The 6,000-nt window shown below is 36.3% G+C and overlaps 1 protein-coding gene across 3 annotated transcripts in view; it reads right to left on the bottom strand.

Moving 5' to 3' along the window:
- The window catches only part of LOC132181334 (uncharacterized), a 4,078-nt gene extending 2,370 nt beyond the window's left edge, over window positions 1-1,708 (bottom strand). For all 3 annotated transcript variants that reach the window (XM_059594513.1, XM_059594512.1, XM_059594514.1), the window contains exon 1: window positions 1,432-1,708. The gene's annotated coding sequence lies outside the window, so the exon portion shown is untranslated. The remainder of the gene's footprint in view (window positions 1-1,431) is intronic.
- Window positions 1,709-6,000: the final 4,292 nt, after the last annotated feature.

Genomic DNA, 6,000 nt, shown 5'->3' with positions numbered 1-6,000 from the left:
GACCAAAAATAGTAAAAATATTTTGCATAGGAAAAATAAAATTAAAAAAAAAAAAAAAAGGAAAGCAAAAAAAGCCTCACACGGTTGTGGGTCACCTCTAAACCCACGGCTAGGGGTGTGTAATTTGCTCACCCACCGCTTGTCGATCGAACCACCCCACCGCCACCGATGATTAGATACCATGGCAGAAAATAAAAAAAAATAAAAATAAAAAGAAAAAAAAAAAAAAGAGCTTTCCAACTTTGTCGGGTAAGAAGGCAAAAAGGATTATAAAATGTCAGTATCTTCTTTTTCAAAACCGTACTGAATATACATCTTCAACAAACTACAAACAATTCAACAATATAACATTTATTCCAATCTTCCGGAATTTTACTCTCTTTCTCCAGAATTACCCTAATAAAATGCTCAAAGAGAGAGAGAGGTTTTAAATGAAAAGCAAAACATTTTATTTGCAAAGCAAAATTGGATAAAAAGAAAACCACAAATGCTTGAATAAATTCGTGTCGTATGAGTCTGCAAACTATTCTTACTTTCAGACAATCATTGCTTGACTTATTTCAGGCTTAGTGCTGTATTTTACACATATATCTTTTTGATGCATGATGACTCACATAAATCTTCTCCATTAATCCTCTCAATTCTATTGTATATGTCATCTCCTTGACTTAATTCAGGTGGAGATCACTACCCACAATTTAGTTATGTTAGATGGAGGATCGGGTGTACTTAATTACCAAATATGGTTGGACCAAACCCTGGGCCTGACAACCTAGTCCAATTGAAAAATCTGCAATTTGCAGTGTTTGAAAGATCATATTCTTTACTTAAACCTAACATTCTTGATGCATTTTCTTGTCATTGACTATCTGGTAAATGCTCATTATTTTTCAACGTTACCATGGCCTCATGACTAGAAAGAACCCTATTTTTATGCCCTAATCACTATTTTTGGCCCCAAAAGGAGTGTGAATTTGGAGGGTGGGGGGTTCAGGGAAAGAATGGGAAAACTGGGTTTCTTCAATTCGTTAAGAGCTGAGTTTGGAGTGTAAAAATGGAAACAGCACAGCAAGCACACATAATCGAGAGGCTGGAAACAAGGCAACTACACTACAAAGAACAAAACTCAAACTATATGTGAACAAATTAACCAGGCTCAACAACAACAAACTCAGCAAAGAAGGACAACCCAGTAACAAATTAGACTGACGTGCAGGATGTAGCCAATGCTTCAGTCTTTTTCCATTCATCTCACATCTCAAATGATTCGGACCAAAAAAATACCTAAATCTTTCAACATTGTTCAAAGAACCTCAATAGTGTTCATAAATTAAAATATATATATATATATATATATATAAAGCAAAAACAAAGAAATACCCAAACCCTTCAAAAAGCCCTAGATTTTGCAGGTGTTTTTATATTACTTACCGCCGGTGGAGGAAAGAGAGAGCCTTCTTCAACGCCGGTGGAAGAGAGAGACCTTCTTCGCCGGTGGCCGGTGGAGGAGAGAGAGAGACTACTCGCCGGTGGAGCAAAACCCGTTCTTAGGGAGGGAGGTAGGTCGCCGGTGGCCGGAACTCTTGCGCCGGAGTGAGACAGAGGGTAAGCGACCTCCGTCGCCGGTAGCCGGAGTGAGAGAGAGGATTAGCAAGGGAGGGAGAGAAGGAGGAGAGAGCCGGATTTCGTGGTTTTTGATTTTTTACAATTTTCGGAAACGAAGCATCGTTTGTATATGAGTTTATTAGGTTTCAATTTTTTTTTTTTTAAAAAAAAAAAAAGTGCCACGTAGGAGAGAAGTGGGTGTTTGATGGTCACTGTTGAGACTCTTGTCATTTTTCCTAGAGAAATGCTTCAGCTCACATTTGACTCATTTTTACGGGTACGATAGATAGACAATCATATGAAATGAAAGATTCAAATTTAAAATTTGAATTTCAATCATCTCTTTCCATTAAACTATTCACTAAATATGGCCATGCAAGCATAATAGAGTTGGTTACTAAATATGGCAATCGAATGGAGGATTCAAATTTGAAATTTAAATTTAAATCATTTAGCGTACTCATTTTCCTTATTTTTTTGGCATTGTCTAGAGTCTAGACTAGCTTCTTTTCACTGTATTCAATACACACAAACATCCAAGTAATTTTTTAAAGCATTCTCAACATACTCCTTATAAGAGAGTCTGTTTCCTAAATTTAAGAAATATGTCCAAAAAATCATAAAAAACATCTTACAGTAACTCCTTAAATAAATCTTAAACATTAAAATTGCTACAGTGGAACCCAGTGATTTGGGTTACGTTCCACTATTAAAATCTTTATGATTATTAAAATAAAATAAAATAAAATGATTCTCTCTCTTGTTTCCTCTCTCCTCTCATGTCTCACAATTCTCTCTCATCTCTCCTCTCATATATATAATATAATTAACAAAACAAATATTTTAATAATATAGAAAATGATTAAGGAAAGGTATTGTGGTGTATTTTGATAAGGAAGCTGCTAAAAATGCTAACCACATGCTAGTTGGCCCTAAACTATTATTCGTTGACATTAATTAATGATGCTATCTTCAATCTTAAATTAAATGACTTCCAGCATTTTTTTTTTTTTTTTGGAGATCAATTTGTGGGAAGGTACTTTTTTATAAAGCTATCATGACACATGTTGCTGTGGTATATTTTGATTGATCTTTTGCATTGACTGTTCCATATATATGTGATTAAGCAAACCATGTCACTTGTTATGTTAATTGAATTGGACTGCAGAGAAAATGTAAACAAAACAACATCTCAGACTCTCAGTCCCTAAATGGGTTAATTTTTTTGGTAAAAATTAAGAGCTAAATTTCTCATTTTAGGGTTTAATTTTTAATGGAACAAGCTGTTGGTGTCAATTTGTTATTGTTATTGTGGGGTTTTCTTGATAAGGGCAATGTCGGCTTATTTTTCTAAACGATAGTGAAGACGAGAAGTCCTGAAGGAGAAGTTTGAAGGCTCTCCAAGGTGATTGAGAATGTGTTTAATGATAAAGGTCGTAGTTTCTGACCGTGTTGTTAGTCTTCCCTATTATGTGGTGACTGGTGAGTATTATGGTTGAGCAGCCAACACGAAGAGAATCATGAAGGCAAGGCCTTGAGGGACAACCCTTGGTGATTATTTGTGTTTTGGAAGTTATAATTGTAAATTTGGTTGGAATTGTGTTTAGATAGCAACTTTTGTTGTAAAGAATTTTCTATGGGATGATTATTATTCCATTTAATTGGTTGGAACACGTGTTGATAATGAATTATGCAATGATGCCCTACTATATATCATCTGCTGTACACATTAAAGTAATTGGCAACAAATAACATTTTTATTTTCTGAAAAAAACAAACGTAGATTATCCGCGCTCACTAGAAGTAGTCGACTAGTTGTTGATACACGAGTAGCCCAAGTCGTTGCAAGAACAAGGTTTTTTTTTTTTTTTTTTTTTTTTAATTGAATAAGGAAGGGGTTACTGGGAAAGATCATTTTCATTCCTAATCCGAAAGAAAGAAGGAGGGGACGATCCTAAAAACAAAAAAGGGGTGGGCTCCCAACAACAGACCCAAAACAAACTAAAGCAGTGTGAAAATAATTACAAAAAGTAGGAAATTGGACAAATAAGTGACCCGGTCCTCTCAAGGGGCCGCACAAGGCAATTTCAGAAGCAAAAGGGGTACATATTAAGGTGAATCTATCTGAACCCCCACTTGTAACCAACAACAACCACCGGAAAAAGGCTGAAGCGATAAAAGCACTGTTAGAGTCCGTAACTAGGACCGTTATAAAGAGAGAAATCAACACAAATTCAGTTACAAAAGTCTCTACTAAAGAAACAAAACAATGAAAAGCTAGGAAATAGTAACCCACAAAATACAAAAAACAACAAAAAAGACAAAGACAGTCCATAAGAACAACAGGAAAACAATAAAAAGACCAGAAAACAGTTGCAACGGCCATGGAGTGGCGTTTGGTGAACACTGGCAGGTGCGTGGCGCAGACGCGCCAGAAGGTGAGATCCACGCGCCGGCACATGGTGGTCGGATCTGGCCGGAGTAGGTGGCATTGGGAAGCTAAGAGGCCGAGAAACGAGGTGAGATGACGCATGATGGTGGGAAACTGACCGATGAGGCTAGATCTAGTTTTTTCCAAAACTAGATCTAAAAACCCAACCAGTTTTGATGAGGCGAGCAATGTTACATAGTGGTGAACAGACGGCGACAGCGTGAAGGCTAATTGGAGAGGATGAAGGAGGCTTGAGCTCCTGGTCTGGTCGACTGCACAATAACAAAACTAGTAGATATAAACAGAGAAGAGGGAGAAGAATGGAGAAAAACTCCATATCTCCTCCCCGGAAAAACCTCACTAAGGAGGCGGTTGCTCTCGCTAGGGAGATGGAAGAAGATAAAAACCTAGGTTTTTAAAATTTTTCTTAACCTCTCTCTCTAACTTTCTTTACGGCAAGAAGTTGGATCACACGTACGTACGATCACTACAAAAAAAAAAAAAATAATAATAATAATGATTTTGTGACGTTTCAATAGTAAGGATTTTTTAAAACGTCATCTTAGGGGTGACGTGCAAAAAAAAAACATGTCACCCCTTATAAGAGTGATGTTCAACAAATGACATGTCGTCCTGGGGTGACGTGTGTCACTATTTAAACATCACCTCTAAGGGGTGACATGCGAAAAGTGGGTCGCACGTCACCCCCAGGGCAATGTGCAATAATATTTCCACATCGCCTCTTAGGGGTGACGTTTGAAATGGATCACACGTCACCCCAATTAATGACGTGTTATCCATTTTCAACGTGTCACAATGAGGGTGACATGCAGTCTACTTTCCGCACGTCACCTTGCGTTCATGGGAAGACACGTGCATTGAATGCGCGTCGAAGACCTACAGCTTCTCCCCTTAATTCGAATTCTTTCTGCTTCAATTCTTCTGGTTTTTGCGGCTTTCTTCTTCTCTCCCCTAGGGTGCCGACTTGCGGCTTTCTTCTTCTGTTCTCCTTCGAATTCTTTCAAAGAAGAAAAATACAATTCGAATTCCTTCAAATTTTTTCTTCTTCATAAAAATGGTCATTATTATGGAGAAAAATACAATTTTTTTTTTTTTAAAAAAAATACCAAATAAAATAAGGATCAAAATAAAAATTATTGCTTTAGAAACTTTTATTATTTATTATTTTGTTATTTTTTAAATTAAGAAAATAAGGGAAAAGTTTCTAAAGCAAAATACAGTTTTTATTTTTTTAAAAATACCAACAAAAAAAAAGAATAACCAAAAAAAAAATTATTGCTTCAGAAATTTTATTTTTATTTTTTATTTTGTTATTTTTTAAATTAAAAAATAAGGCAAAAGTTGACCCCAAATTGGACAAAATAGTTGGACCTTTAGCATTTTCCTTCCACAATAGCATATGTATCTGATTTTACTACACATTTGTATAATGTTATCTTTTTAGACCATAAGGGAACCAAATTCTGAAATAGTATTTTTCCTTGCAGCTTGCATATCTCCACTAGGGTGAAAATAGGACACCTTTCCTTGATTATAAGTGGAAGGAGTTGAACTAATCTTTTGCTTCACCCCATCAAAAAGGTATGCATTACATGAATGATATTTTTTTCTCTATATTTATTAATGTTATGCAGATGGAACTTATTCATCTGTTCTTGTATTTTCTTGTATCTATTTGATAACTGCTTAATAAATGCTTTTCTCTTCATATGATGTGTGACGTCCCACATCGCCTGTGTATGGAGATGAGGATGTGCTTAAATGTATACTACACCCTTAATGACAACAACGCGTTTTAAAGCCGTGATGGTCATGATCCCATCAGAACTCCGCAGTTAAGCGTGCTTCTACTGGAGTAGTAACAGGATGGGTGACCTCCTAGGAAGTCTGGTTCGAAAGGAGCCAAAAGCGGACAATATTGTGTGTCATTGGGGTGGGATGTT

This window comes from Corylus avellana, chromosome ca5 (assembly GCF_901000735.1).
Source record: "Corylus avellana chromosome ca5, CavTom2PMs-1.0".
Classification (NCBI taxonomy): Eukaryota; Viridiplantae; Streptophyta; class Magnoliopsida; order Fagales; family Betulaceae; genus Corylus; species Corylus avellana.
Note: the sequence above shows the minus strand (reverse complement) of the source record. Positions and strands in the feature narration are given on the sequence as shown.